The following is a 16,326-nucleotide window of genomic DNA, read 5'->3' on the forward strand; positions in this document are numbered from 1 at the left end:
TTCCTTTTATTTGTTAAAAGCTACTTTAAAAATTTTACGTATGTAGGCATCTGCGAGATAGCTTCAACAAAAGGTAAGTTGATATGTAATTGCTTAAAAAGTTCAAGAAACTTACCGAATTGTACATCAATGCGATCTCTTTTTAATTTTGCTGGATATGAAACCGGTGGTGAATATTCTTCCGGTACTGGTTTGTCACTATTTTCGGGTTTTTCTTCCCTTCTTTCACTTTCCACGGCTTCTTATGCTAACTTTTTTTTCAGATTCCGCTAACACTTTCCCACTCCTTAGTGTAACTGCTTTGACATGCTCTCCGGATTTGGTATTACTAAATAAATTTTCTGGTGGTCTTTCCAAGATTAGTTTAAACAGCTGGCTTATCTGAGTTTTGAGTCCTTAGATCGATACTTGTTGATTCTTAAGTGCTGTCGCAGTATTTTGGAAACGGATTTCTGACACCGAGATGAATTTAGAAAGCATCTCTTCAAGGTTTGGTTTTTCCTCATGTTGATAAGGTGGTTGTTGAAAACCCTGAGGATTTTGTGGCTTTGGATTTCCTTGACCTCCCCAGGAAAAATTGGGGTGGTTCCTCCAACCTACATTATAAGTATTACTGTATGGGTTATTTTGAGATCTAAAGTTATTGTTACCCATATAGTTAACTTGTTCTTCTTCAGTTGTAGGACTGAAGGATTGGTATTCTGTACGTACACCTCTTCCGCTTGAGTTACACCTCATTACTGGATGTACCTGCGTAGAACCAAAAAAACTATCAATCTTTTTATTGAGAAGTTCTACCTAATTAGAGAGCATGGCGACTGAATCGATGTTATAGACGTCGGCTATTTTCGTTGGCTTTGTCCTCATAACTTGCAATTGATAGTTGTTCAGTGACATCTCCTCTATAAATTCATAGGCATCTTCCGGTGTTTTATTGTTGATGGTTCCGCCAGCAGCCACGTCAATCATTTGTCTTGTCGAGGGATTTTGTAGAACGTTTGAACTTGCAGCCAAAGCGGTAACCCATGGTGAGGGCACCTTCTCAGTAAGTCCTTGTATCTCTCCCATGCACCATAAAGTGTTTCTAAATCCATCTACACAAATAAGAGATATCATTACACAATTTAGCCATTTTAGCCGGCAGAAAATATTTTAGTAAAAATTTCTCGATCATTTGTTCCCAAGTAGTGATAGACCCTCGTGGTAACGAGTTCAACCACTGTTTAGCTTTGTTTCTCAGTGAAAGGGGAAATAACCGAAGATGAATGGCATCATCAGAAACGCCATTGATTTTGAATGTATCGCAAAATTCAAGAAAATTCGCCAAGTGCGTGTTGGGATCCTCATCCTGCAAACCATCAAACTGAGCAAACTGCTGTATCATCTGAATTGTGTTAGGTTTTAGTTCAAAATTATTCGCAGCAATAGCATGTCTAACTATACTAGACTCAGTTCCTGTTAAAGAAGGTTTAGCATAATCATACATAGTACGTGGAGTAGGATTTTGATTAGCTGCAATTGTAGGAGGCAGTTGATCGCCTGGATTTTCGGCCATCTCTTCGATTGGGGTTTGAGTATCGTCTTCTTGCTCATTCTCCATGTATCGTAAACTACTTCTTATTTCTCTTTGCTTTTTGAGAATTGTGTGATCGATTTCTTTGTCAAAGAGTAATGGTCCTGACGGGTTTCTTCTAGTCATAAACTATAAAAACCTGCCAAGAGAGAGAAAAAAATAAATTAATAAATAATAAAATAAAATAAAATTGCAAGAAAAATAAATGGCTAAAGTAATAAAAATTTAGTGTTCCTAATATTTCAGCTCCCCAGCAACAGCGCCAAAAACTTGATCGCGTGATTCGTAATAAGTAATAAATATTTATAATGAAGATCAAACTTAGACTAACTATTATCACGACGAAAAGGCAAGCGCACCTATCGAACAATAGTATAGTAATGGCAAGACCAGGATATCGTACCCAAGGGAACCAAAAGTACTAGTAATAACTATCTTTTTATTATCTAGCCTAAGAATAAAAGGGTTTGTTTTAATTAACTAATTATTTAAACTAAGAATGCACAGAGAAAAGAATTGGGGAATTGCTTTTGGGAAAATCGATTGACTTGAGACAATACCTAAGGAAAAATCCACCTAGAATGTACTTGTTATTCTGGCTCCGAATCGGATGATTTATTCATTCAACTTGTTCCGTAGAGATCCCTAAGTTATGTTACTATCCCTATTCAAGACTAATAACGTCTAATCCCTAGATTGAATAATCGAGACTTTTCTCTAATTAACACTTTAGGGTTGTATTAACTCGATCTATGGATTCTCTTATTAAGTTTCACCCTAATCCGGTAAAATCTTGTCACCCTATTTTTAGGCGCGCAATCAACTCTGCTTAATTATGGCAAATGTACTCTTATATAGGGTCTATTCCTCGTCTGAATAAGAGCGTGTCTTGAATCAGTATCCTGGGATATCAAAACAAGAATTAAGAATACATAATTAAGAACAAGTTAAATATTTATCATACGATTCAGAAAATAATAACAAGATTCGTCTTAGGTTTCATTCCCCTTAGGTATTTAGGGGATTTAGTTCATAACTAAATAAGAAAACATCTCAGAAGAATAAAGAATACAAAACATAAAGAAAACCCAAAACTCCTGAAGGGGAATTGAGGAGAGATCTTCAGTCTTGATGATGAATCTGGCTTCTGAGATGGATCAATCGGTTTCCTTAGGGTAATTCCTTACCCTTCTTTTCCATCTCCCCCTTTTCTCCTCCTCTAGTGCGCATTTATAGGCTTTCGGATGCCTAGAAACCCTCCAAAGTGGCCTTTTCCGAATTGGACTTAACTTGGGCTCGGTAGGGACACACCCATATGACATGATTGCCAAGCCATGTTTGATCCGTTAAATTGCACACGGCCGTGTGGGTCAATGGCCAAGCCGCGTGAATCGTGAAAGCCTTGGTTGACACCCTCGAAAGACACGGGCGTGTGAGCTGCCCGTGTGGCAAGGCTTAGGCTGTGTCATCTTCTTGATTTGGTTTGTTTTATCCCTTTTTGGCTCGTTTTTGGCTCTTGGTGCTCTCCTAAATACAAAACATGAAATTAAAGCATTAGGAGCATCGAATTTACCAATTCTAATGAGAAATCATCTATAAAATGCATTAAACATGAGGTAAAAATATGTATAATTTATGGTTTATCAAGATGCAACTTATCATTGGTGGAATACCATAACTTCAGTTGTACCGAAAGAAAACGTTACATGGGAATTCTTCCAGGCTGAATTCAGAAAGAAATATGTTAGTCAGAGATTTGTGGATCAAAAAAAGAAAGAATTTTCAGAACTTAAGTAGGAAGACATGACTATATCTGAGTATGAGCAAGAATTTGTTCGGTTGAGCAAATATGCCTGAGAATGGGTTCTAACCGAGGCTGATATGTGTAAATACTTTGAAGATGGTTTAAATGAAGATATCAAGTTATTGATCAGAGTTCTTGAAATAAGGGAATTTGCAGTGTTAGCCGGTCGAGCATACAAAGCTGAGGAATTGAGTAAAGAAAAGAAACAAGCTGAAAGAGAGGCTTGGGTTTCTGGAAAAAATATTATGAGTAAGTCACAATCATCTGCTTCTAAGAATATAAAAAAGTATTATGATAGTGTTACTACCTCTACGAGGTATTCTGGAAAAGAGCGAGGCTCTCAATGCTTTAACCCGAGGTCTTCATCGCCATCTGTAACCAGTGTGGCTATTGTCGGTAATCTCAAACCAAAGTGTAAGCATTGCAACAAATTTCATTTTAGAGAATGTCGTTTGAGAAGTGGAGCTTGTTACCGATGTGGTTCATTTGACCATTTTCTTAGAGATTGTCCAGAAAGAGTTGAAAAAGATATAGATCCAGCTCCAAAGCCGAGTAATCCTGTTTCGAGGGGCAGACCACCCTGTCACCCTGATAATGTTAGAGGTAGTCGAGGTACTACCAGGGATACAACAGTTAAATCTGAGGCACGAGCACCTGTAGAAACATATGCTATTCGTGTTAGAGAAGATGCGTCTGCACCAAACATCATTAGTGGTACATTTTCTCTACTTGATACTAATATTATTGCGTTGATTGATCTTGGTTCCACATATTCATACATATGCACAATCTTAGCGTCTGTTAAAAATTTACTTGTTGAATTCACTGAATTTGTGGTTAAATTTTCAAACCTCTTAGGCTGGTGTGTTATGGTGAATAAAGTCTATAAAAACTGTCCGTTGATGGTAAAAGTTTATTGCTTTTCGGCTGACTTGATGTTATTGCCATTTGATGAATTTTATGTGATTTTGGGAATGGATTGGTTAACCCAATATGATACAGTGGTGAATTGTAAACAGAAATATATTATATTGAAATGTTAGAGTGGTGAACTACTTCATGTTGAATCTGATAAACTGGATGGATTACCTAATGTGATTTCAACAATATTAGCACAAAAATATGTCAGAAAGGGTTATGATGCTTACCTCGCATGTGTTGGATACTAAAGTATCTGAGTCAAAGATTCAGTCAGTGCCGGTTGTATGTGAATTTCCTAATGTATTCCTAGAAGAATTACCTAGTTTACCATCAGATAGAGAAGTGAAATTCTCTATAGATCTTGTTCCGGGTACAACACCGATATCCATAGCTCCTTATAGAATGGCTCCTATTGAATTGAAAGAGCTGAAAGCATAGTCACAAGAATTGATTGATAGAGGTTTTGCTCGACCTAGTTATTCACCTTGAGGTGTGTTGGTTCTATTTGTAAAGAAGAAAGATGGATCGTTGAGGTTGTGTATTGATTACAGACAACTTAACAAAGTTACAATAAAAAAAAGTATCCATTGCCTTGTATTGATGACTTGTTTGACCAGTTAAAATGTGTCACTGTATTTTCAAAGATTAATCTTCGTTCTTGTTACTATCAACTACGGGTAAAAGATCCAGATGTGCCGAAGACAACTTTTAGAACCAGGTATGGACACTATGAGTTTCCTGTGATGCCATTCAGTTTGACAAATGCACCTGCAGTATTTATGGATTTGATGAACAGAATTTTCAGCCCATATTTAGATAGGTTTGTGGAGGTATTTATAGATGATATTTTGGTTTACTCCCCAGATGAAAATGAAAATGCGAAGCATTTGAGAATAGTGTTGCAAACCTTGCGAGAGAAACAATTGTATGCCAAATTTAGTAAATGTGAATTTTAGCTATGGGAAGTTAGTTTTCTTGAGCATATAGTATTTGCTGAAGGTGTCAGGGTAGACTCAAATAAAATTTCAGCCATTGTTAAGTGGAAGCCACCAAAGAATGTGTCTGAAGTCTAAAGTTTTCTGGGACTAGCTGGTTATTATCTGAGGTTTGTAAAAGATTTTTCAATGATAGCTTCTCCAATGACCCATCTATTGCAAAAAGATGTCAAATTTGAGTGGACTGATAAATGCCACCAGAGTTTTGACAGATTAAAAGCTTTATTGACAGAAGCTCCAATGTTAGTTCAGCTAGAATTAGGTAAGGAATTTATAGTTTACAGTAATGCGTCATTGAATGGTTTAGGCTGTGTTTTGATGCAAAAAGGTAAAGTAGTAGTCTATGCTTCAAGACAGCTAAAATCACATGAAAGAAACTACCCGACACATGATCTTAAATTGGCAGCCATAGTGTTTGCATTGAAAAATGTCACATATTCACTAATCACAAAAGTTTGAAGTACTTGATGTCACAAAAAGAGTTGAATTTGAGACAGCGTAGGTGGTTTGAGTTATTGAAAGATTATGATATGGTTATTGATTATCATCCAGGAAAAGCCAATGTGGTTGCTTATGCTCTGAACAGAAAATCCCTATTTTCCCTAAAGCTATGAATACCCGATTGTCATTATCTGATGATGGTTCAATTATAGCTGAGTTAAAAGGTAGACCAACATTTTTGCGGCAGATCTCTGAAGCTCAGAAAAGTGATAGTAAGTTGAAAGCAAAGTAGATACAAAGTGAACCTACTCCTGACTCAGAATTTCAGATCGGGACCGATGATTGTCTGTTATTCAAAGGCAGAGTATGTGTATTGAAAAGTTTAGAATTAGTACAGAAGATCTTGAATGAAGCGCATAATGGTAACATGTCTATTCATCCTAATAGAAATAAGATGTATAATGATCTAAAAAAGATGTATTGGTGGCTAGGAATGAAACAAGATATTTCTAAGTTTGTATCTAAATGTTTGATATGTCAGCAAGTAAAAGCTGAACATCAGTTGCCCTCGAGATTGTTACAGCCAGTTACGATACTAGAATGGAAATGGGAAAGAATTACCATGGACATTGTGTCTGGATTACCTTTGTCTCCAAAGAATAAAGATGCTATTTGGGTGATTATTGATCAGTTGATAAAGTCTGCACACTTTATTCGGGAACGTATGGATTATTCTTTGGACAAATTGGCTGAATTATATGTCTCTGAGATTGTCAGATTGTATGGAGTGGCTGCCTCCATTATTTCAGATAGAGACCCTCGGTTTACCTTTCGATTCTAGAGCAAATTGCAAGAAACTCTAGGTACTCAGTTATACTTTAGCACTGCATTTCATCCACAGATAGATGGTCAATCTAAATGTGTTATATAGATTTTGGAAGATATGCTTTGGTGTTGTAGACTTGACTTTGAAAGTAACTGGGAAAAGTATTTGCCTTTAGTTGAATTTGCATACAATAACAATTGTCAGTATAGTATCAAAATGGTACTGTGTGAAGCTTTGTATGGTCACAAATGTAGAACTTCCTTGTATTGGACAGAACTCAGTGAGAAAAAGTTACACGGAGTTGATTTAGCCTGTGAAACTGAGAAAAAAGTGAAAGTAATTTGAGACAGTTTGAAAGCAGCCTCTGATTATCAAAAGTCTTATACTGATCTGAAACGAAAGGAAATAGAATGTCAAGTCAATGACATGGTATTCTTGAAAGTATCGTCCTAGAAGAAAGTTCTCCGGTTTGGTCGTAAAAGAAAACTGAGTCCACAGTTCATTGGGCCATATGAGATCACAGAAAGAATCAGACTAGTTACATATTGCTTAGCTTTACCACCAGAACTTAATCGGATTCATAATGTTTTTCATGTGTCTATGCTATAGTGGTATCGATCCAATCCTTCACATGTTATCTCTCCGGAAGAGATAGAAATTCAGCTTGATATGACATATAGTGAAGAACCGATCAATATCTTAGCTCGGGAAACAAAAGAGTTAAGAAATAAAAAGGTAGCTTTAGTAAAAGTTCTTTGGCAATGACATGGCATAGAAGAGGTTACCAAGGAGCCAGAGGATTCTATAAGGAAGCAATACTCGAATCTTTTTACTGGTAAGATTTTCGAGGACGAAAATACTTAAGGGGAAAAGTTGTAGGAACCCAATTTTAGTGAAATCAGAATAGTGGTTTCGGGACCACAAATCCGAGTCGAAAATAAAATTTATTTTAATTTTATTACGTGTCCATAATATGTTAGAAATGTTATGTGAAAATTCTGATAATAAAATTTTATTGATTAACTGTTTAATTACGGGATGGACTAAATAGCATAAAATGTAAAAGTTGAATTCTATTAGCTAGAAGGATTAAATAGCTATGGAATTCAAAACTTGTGGTCCTTATATGGTAATTAGACCATTAAAGAAAAGTATGTAGATATTTTAGTGACTCATCCATAAAAAATTAGAAAAAGGGCAATGATTAAATTGGAAATTGAAAAATATTTAATTAATTAAAAAATGATAAAATATATCATCTTATTTTTCTCATCATCTTCCTTAAAATTTTATGGAAACCTTAAGAGAGAGAAGAAACTTTCATGGCTTAATTGGGTAAGTTTTCTTGTCCCGTTTTTAGTAATTTTGATATTTTTGAAATCGGGATAGCTTAATCTATCAATTTGGAGGATCAATTTGAAAAGTTATCAAGGTATGGAAATTAGGTCATGGATGAATATGCTGAAAATTTAAAATTTATGGTAGAAAATGAAAGGTTGTTGATAGATAAACAACTTTTACAAAGTGATTTTTGATGAAAACATGATTTAGGGACTAAAATGTAAAGTTGTGAAAATTGATGAAAAATTGTAAAATTTATAGAAAATATGTGTTGTAAATTTTATGTTGAAATTTTGGTTAGGTTTGGAATAGGGAGTAAATTGCATGAATTTCATTTTCCGAGGCTAGGGACGAAATTAGAATTTATGAAAAAGTTAGGGGCAAAATGGTAATTTTGCCTAAGATGTAAATTGAGTCCAAATGAATATGAAATGTGTGAAATTGATGATATAAGTTATTTATATAGATCCAGACAACACAAATTTGAGGTTAGACCGAGGAAAAGAAAAAGTTTCGGATTAGTAGATTATTTACATGAACAAGTGTCGAGGTAAGTTCGTGTAACTTAATCGAGCATGTAAATATGTTATATTAAATGTTGTGTTTGTATGGAATGTAACTTATATTGATGTGAATTGTTTGATGGCAATAATGAAGAATTGAATACATGTTTGAAAAGGTGAAAAAGGGGTTAAGTTCTGTTTGAATATTGAGTTTCGATGAATATATGTGCTTTCCCGAAATAAATAAGGTCCTGCATTTGTTGCTAATGGGATCTAGCTTGGGCGAGTGACCTTATTAACCTCGTTATAGAAAGGATTTAGCCTGGACGGGTAATCTTGATATAATCCCTCTCGAGCATATGTTACAGCTAGGATTTAGCTTAGACTGGTAATCCTGTAATACGATATGGGCTTGAGAGTGTGTTCTTTGATTAAATGCCTTAGTGGGTACTCTTGAATAAGAACTGACGAGTTATTGAATTGTACACCTTGAGTGTACTACTTGAGTATCCATTAAAATTTCAAGAATTCAAGGGACAAAACTCTTGGCATGATGAGAGAATAATGAGATGAAATGATAATGTCTTGAAAGAATATTGCATGATGAGCTTATCTATGTTTACTTAATGTATATAGAAATTTTGTGACTAACATGTTTGATTGAATGTATGTGTTTAGGAGATTTTGCCAAGTTGATGGAAAACATGATATTGTATGCTTAGATTTGATAAACGGGATTGGTAAGTTTAGTTTCCGTTATACGAACTTACTAAGCATGTAATGCTTACTAGATGTTATTTCTTTGTTTTATAGTCCTCAGAAACTCATGAAGGTTGGAGATCATTGGAGCATCATCACACTATCCACTAGCTTATTTTGGGTATATATATAGTAAAATCATTTTGGTATAATGGCATGTATAGGCTAACTTGGCCATAGATAGCTTAAATATGTGGTTTGCAATCTAGCCATTGGAATGACTAGTAATGGTTGTTTTTGATATACTTGTAATGTCATACTATGGTAGGTACATATATGTTAAATGGTTTATCAAATTATGCCTAACATATGGAATATACCAAGGTAAGATTATAAACATGTATGCATGTAATGATATGTCATGTTGAATGATAAAATTTGCTTAATATGAATGCTTGAAATGGTTGGTATTTGGATGTGAGTTTAGGTAAAGGTCATTGGTGTGATTTTGGGTGAGAAGTGAATCTAGAAATGGTTTTATTTCGTCCACATGGGTAGACACGCGGGCATGTGTCTAGACCGTATGTGACACACGGCCTGGTACATGGGCGTGTGGTTAGGCCGTGTGTCCCTTGCACTTTAAATTTGAGAGACAGAATGCTCAGAATTGAGCACACGTGCAGAGACACGGGCGTGTCTCAGCCGTGTGTGCTACACGGCCTAGAACACAAGCATGTATCTTAGCCGTGTGAAACTTGCACCTAATTTTTGAAAATTATATTGATCAACGGCCTACTCACACGGGCGTGCGGATGGTCGTGTGGCACAAGTCAGAGAATTACAAGGGGAACACGGCCGGTGGCACAGGCTTGTCCTAGGTCACACGGGCGTGTCCCTTCGACCACATGGGCGTGTCAGCCTTGTAACTTGGAAAATATTTTGAAATTTTATGAAAAATTTTTAGAGTTCTCGATTGAGTCCCGATTCGATTCTAAAGCTCATACGGGGCCTCGAGAGTCCATTTAAGGGACGTTACAAATAATTTCGACAAGTGAATAGTAATTGTTATAAATTGTCTAAAAATGTTCTGAAAATTTCGGTAATATTTCGTAACCCTGTTACGGTGACGTGCACGGGTTAGGGGTGTTAAAGAATGTGTTGTGAATTCTTTGAAGCTTTTGTGAGCAGCATCGTACCTTGGTTAAAGTTCTAAAGTTATTTTGAATGGTTGTTATTCTATTTGATTACCTAAAATGAGATGTCATTACCATGTCTAAGTGTTTCAAAAAGTTGAATCAATGGTATATTGGCATGATTTGTTAGTTTCATGCTTTATATGTTTTACCATTAAGTAAAAGAAAGGTATGTGACGTTTGTTTTATGATCTTGCTAAGTTTTATGATAGCTTACTTTGTTCGGTTGTATGTCTTTGTAGTTGTCGGACTTTTGTTGTTGATTGGAAGTCTTTGGAGATCACACTATTTGGCATTTTAATCGGTAGTTATTCGTTAATTTTGGCCTGGTTATAAATGGCATGTATATAGGATGTTGTTTTGTTAAGGTTGGAAATGTTTTGGTATGTTGGTTGTAAATGCCTTTATGTATAAAGTTGATGTATGCATTATGAATTTAACCATTTTTGGTAACATGTGGAAGTGGTAATGTTGAAATGGTATTTAGGATTGTTCATTATGCTTGAATGGATGCAATGGATGAACTTTGTGAGCTATGAATGGTGTTGTTGGTTTAATTTTTGATTTGAGGTGTCAATCAGGGCACATTGGTTTTGCACTTAGGTTGTATGTTTCACTATGTTTTAAATTTGTTTGAATGCATTTGAAGGTATAAATGTAACACCCTTAACCCATGCCCATCGCTGGAATAGAGTTTTGGAGCATTACCAGAACATTCAAAACATTTTTCAATTCATTCATGCAAATTACTATTCATTAACCTAGAATATTCATAACGTCCCTTAATTGGACCCTCGAGGTCCAATACGAGCCTTAAAATTGAATCGAGACTTAATCGGGACCTCTAAGCATTTTTCTTAAAATTTTAAAATATTTCTAAGGTCCAGGGCTCACATGCCCGTGGGGTCTAAAAGACACGCCCATGCTAGAGCCCGTGTTCAATCCCATGTAACTCTCTGACTTGCACACACGGCCTTGCCACATGCCCTTGTGCTAGGCTCTGTGGTTAATTAATTTAATTCGAATAAGGTGTAGGTTTCACACGACCAAGACACACGCCCGTGTTTTAGGCTGTGTGACACACATGGCTGAGACACACGCAGGTGTCTCTACCCGTGTGCCCAATGTGTGCCCAATTCTGAGCATTATATTTCTTAAAATTTAGGTGCAGGGGACACACGGCCTAACCACATGTCCGTGTGTCACACACGGTCTAGACACATGCCCGTGTGTCTGCCCATGCGGAAAAAATGAAACCATTTCCTAGCTTCATCTCTCACCCAAAATCAACCAAAAACCTGCATATAAAACACTCAACCAATTCCAACCAATCCAAGTATTTAAAGTAGCCAATTTCATCATTTAACAAGGCATACCATTTCATGCATACATGGTTACCAACTCACCGTAGCTTAACTTAGGCATTAATAACATTTGATCACATGAACTTAGCAAAACACATGTGGAAATATATGTATACACTATAATAGCTTACTAAATCATATCCAAAATGAACCACCACAAGTCGTTCCAATGGCTAGGTTACAAAATGACATTTCAAGCCACTATTGGCCAAGTTTCCCTATACATGCCATTACACCAAAATGATTTCACTTAATATACCCAAAATGCTAGTTGATAGTGTGATGATGCTCTAACAATCTTCCAACCTTCACGTTTCCGAGCACTATAAAACAACGGAAAAATAAAAGGAGTATGCATTACATGCTTAGTAAGTTCGTATAACATAAACTAAACTTACCAATCTTGTTTAATAAATTAAAGCATACATATCATGTTTTCCATCCATTTGGCTAAATTGCAAACACATACAATCAATCAAACATGTCAGTCACCAAAATATTCATATCCATCAAGTAATATAGATGAGCTCATCAAGCAATGTTCTTTCAAGTCATTATCATTATATCTCAAGATTTCATGCCAAGTCAAGAGTTACATGTCCATTGAATCATTGAACTCTCGATGAAGGCTCAAGTAGTAAACTCGAGGTGTACGATTCATTAATCTGTCAATTCTTCTTGTGGGTACCCCTTAGGGTACTTAACCAAGGAACACACTCATAAGCCACATGTCGTATAATATGATTACCAGTCCAGGCTAAATCCTTTATATAACGTAAGCTCACAAGAGCTCGATTAGGGCTACCAGTCCAGGCTAAACCCTAATCATAACGTGTGCTCGAGAGGTATTACATCAGGATTACCCGTGTAACACCCCGAACCCGAGACCGACACCGGAGTCGAACACGAGGTGTTAACAGACTTTAAACCCCTTATAAAAAAAATTTCCCAGACACTGCCAATCTGCGTACTAGTCGCTTTAAAAAATCATATCTTGAGTTTCAAAACTCGAAAATCAGTTTCGTGATTTTTCCCTGAAACTAGACTCATATGCCCATCTACATATTTTTTTCTAGAATTTTTGGTCGGGCCAATTAGTACAGTTTATTAGTCAAAGTCTCCCATGTTACAGGGATCGACTACACTGACCTTTGTGCATTACGACTTGGATATCTCCCTGCACAGAGCTTCAATACTGATTCCGTTTGTTTCTATAGAAACTAGACTCAGAGAGGAATCTATACATATATGGTATGACTCCTAATTATCTCTGGTTAATTTATAATGAATTTCCAAAGTCGGAACAGGGAATCCAGAAACCGTTCTGGCCCTGTCTCAGGAGAACCTGAATATCTCTTAACATACTGTCCATATGATCTTTTCGTTGCTTCTATATGAAAATAGACTCATCGAGCTTCGAATACATAATTTATTCATCAATTAATTCCACTCCCACTATTTTTAGTGATTTTTCAATCTCACGTCACTGCTGCTGCCAGCATCTGTTACGAAAGCAACTATGCCCATTTCGTGATTTCTCCTTGATCTAACTAGTAATTCGTCATACATATCACAAATTATGATCATGACTAGCCATGCCAAAGGCTAATCATTGTCAAACATCCCCCTACTACACTATTGCCATATCATGAATTTTAACACCAAAATAATCAACCATGACATATGGCATAAAAAGGTCGAATTATCAAGATTTACGACCTAACGTTATGAAACCAAACCCAACCGAACATTTATGCCATTTTCGCATGGCTAAAAGTTTACATACCAAAGTTCACACAACATAATAGCCTATACATGCCGAAATGTTCTCCTAAGCCGACTAAGAAGAAAGTACCAAAACTTGCTAGCCGGTGTGATGACTTCGACGACGGCACGATCACGCAAAAAGAGACGAGTCCAAGAAACCTAGAATAGGTGACAAGCAAACACCGAATGAGTATATAACTCAGTAAGCCATAAGCATTCCACAACCATCCATTAATAAAATTATCACAACAGGAAACAATGAAATGAGGTTAAGTACTCCATCCATACCAAACTATACCATAGTTCCTTAAACCCTATGGTTCAATCTCATACCAAGTCCTACATTGGCCTTTCATACATCATTTTATTTTCGTTATAATCATACAATTAAACGAACTTTCACCTATTCCACAATGAACCTTATGTACGTGACTTCAACTATAATCGTCACATAGGTTCAAAACTTACCAAGCTCAACTCCAAATATAAACATAGCGCCTATTAGCCATGAACTCAAGGTACTTACCTTTTCCGCTGTCCAAAATTGACTCGGTAAAGTCGTACCCTTCATGTAAATAATTTATAGAAAATATATATTGGGTTCGCACACATAGTGCTTAATAATCAACCGCGCACACTTAGTGCCATGCATTTCAAGTTCGCACATTTACCTTTTCCGCTGTCCAAAATCGACTCGGTAAGGTCGCACCCTTAATGTAAATAATTTATAGAAAATATATATTGGGTTCGCACACATAGTGCTTAATAATCAACCACGCACACTTAGTGCCATGTACTTTAAACTCGCACACTTAGTGCTGTACAATTTAAACCCGCACACTTAGTGCCAATCTCATGACCGTGAACACTTATTGCCCGCACACTTAGTGCCGAAAACCAGCCACTCAATAGGCTTCACTTCCTTTTTACATTCGACAAATTTCATCTCTACTTACATATACATTTATATACATTTCATCTCATTAAACACAATGGTATAGGTATTACGATCCTTTAAATCAATACCAAAGATATGCTTAATGACTTACTTGTGTTGGGTAAGATGGTTCCAACTCGGCTACTCGATGATCTTTTCTTTGCCTTTGCTCGATTCTCCTCCTTTAACTCCTTGAGCTTAATCAATAAATCAACTAGTTTAACCGCCTTGCTAAATATTTACAATCCAATTACACATGCATATGTATGTTAGTATATTCGGCAATCACCCTTACTAATCACCCACTTGATCAATTATAGAGAATCAAAGTTAATATCACAATGTGTACCCTATATGACCCATTATACATAATCAAATTTAACATCATCTATATATTTACTCATATGGCCGAATATACCTAATCATACATACACCTAACCAAAAATAATTTCTAGAATCTTTATATCATTTATACACTAGTAAAGCATCCTCTCCCTTTCCATCAATTTAGCACATGCATTACTCATTAACCTACAAAAATTATATTCGGCCTTAGCACACAACTTGCTAGCCGATTCTTCCCCATCTAGCAACCAATGCACATATGTGCTCACTCAAAAATGCTAAAAAAAAAGATTCAAGAATCATCAATCCACCATCACATGCATCATTAACAAGCTTCATATTTAGCATGCAATGGCATTAACACAAACTCCACCTAGGCCGAATCTTAACTCATCTTCATGCCTCATCACCATAACATCAAACATCAAAATACCAACCAAGAATGTAACATGCATGGCCGAATATCATCTCCATCATTTAACAAAGTTTGAACCATGGCTAGGTAGATTTCAAACTTACAACTTAAAATATACATGAATCTCAAAGAATAATATCAAACATACCTCAATCTAGTTACATGCATGGCCAAACTTCCTCCTAATTCTCTTCCAAACCAAACATGAAGCAAGAACTCCTTCCTCCTCCCTTAGAATTTTCGGTCAAAAGAGGATGAAAAAGGATGAACAAGTTTTTCTTTTCCTTTCTTTAGCTCACGGCAATGGGGGGGGGGAACAACCACTCATTTTTTTGTTTTTCCTTTCTTTATTACCCATACTCCTTATTTTATTTTTTTCCTACATACCTCACTAGGCCAACATGTTCCCAACATGTTTCCACTCATAGCATGGCCAACCACTAGCTCAAATTTTGGGTAATTTGACATGCAAACCCATCATTTTCACAACATGCATTAATAGACCATTTTAAATTAGCCTATCATATTTTCACCATGTCTCATATCGATCCCTATTTAATAATTTCTCATGCAATTGGCAAAATTGGAGAATGAAACTTCCACATACTCATGTACACACATAATAAGCATAGAATATGGAAATTAATTATTTTTATGACTCGGTTTTGTGGTCCCGAAACCACTTCCCGACTAGGGTCAATTTTGGGCTGTTACAACCCGTATAGGCTAAATCCTTTTTATAGCAAGGTCATTGGGATTACTCTTCCGAGCTAAATCCCATCCTCAACAAATGTAGGACCTTAATAGTTTTAGGAAAGCATATACATTCATCGGAATTCAATATTCAATCGAGACTTAACCCTTTATCACCATTTCAAGCATGTATAATTTTCCATCATAACATACAAGTAAGGCACATTAACATGAGTCACATTACATACAATACAACACTCAATTTACACAATTACATATTTGACTAAGTTACAAGAACTGACCTCGACACTTGTTAGCGTAAAAATCTACTAATCTGAAATCTTTTCCTTTCCTCGATCTAGCCTCGAGTTTTTGTTTTCCGGACCTATATAAATGAATTTAATATTTAATTTCATACATTTCATACTTAAACAGACTCAATTTAAGTCCTAGGAAAATTACCATTTTGCCCCTAACTTTTCCAAAAATTTTGATTTCATCCCTAGGCC

The 16,326-nt window shown here is 36.0% G+C and overlaps 1 non-coding gene across 1 annotated transcript; it reads left to right on the forward strand.

The window, feature by feature from the left end:
• Nucleotides 1-1,020: 1,020 nt before the first annotated feature.
• Nucleotides 1,021-1,126, forward strand: LOC121228758 (small nucleolar RNA R71). Its single transcript, XR_005926333.1, has one exon. It is a non-coding gene; the product is annotated as a small nucleolar RNA R71 (small nucleolar RNA).
• The last annotated feature ends 15,200 nt before the right edge of the window (nucleotides 1,127-16,326 follow it).

The sequence above is a fragment of the Gossypium hirsutum genome, chromosome A04 (assembly GCF_007990345.1).
Source record: "Gossypium hirsutum isolate 1008001.06 chromosome A04, Gossypium_hirsutum_v2.1, whole genome shotgun sequence".
In the NCBI taxonomy this organism is placed as follows: Eukaryota; Viridiplantae; Streptophyta; class Magnoliopsida; order Malvales; family Malvaceae; genus Gossypium; species Gossypium hirsutum.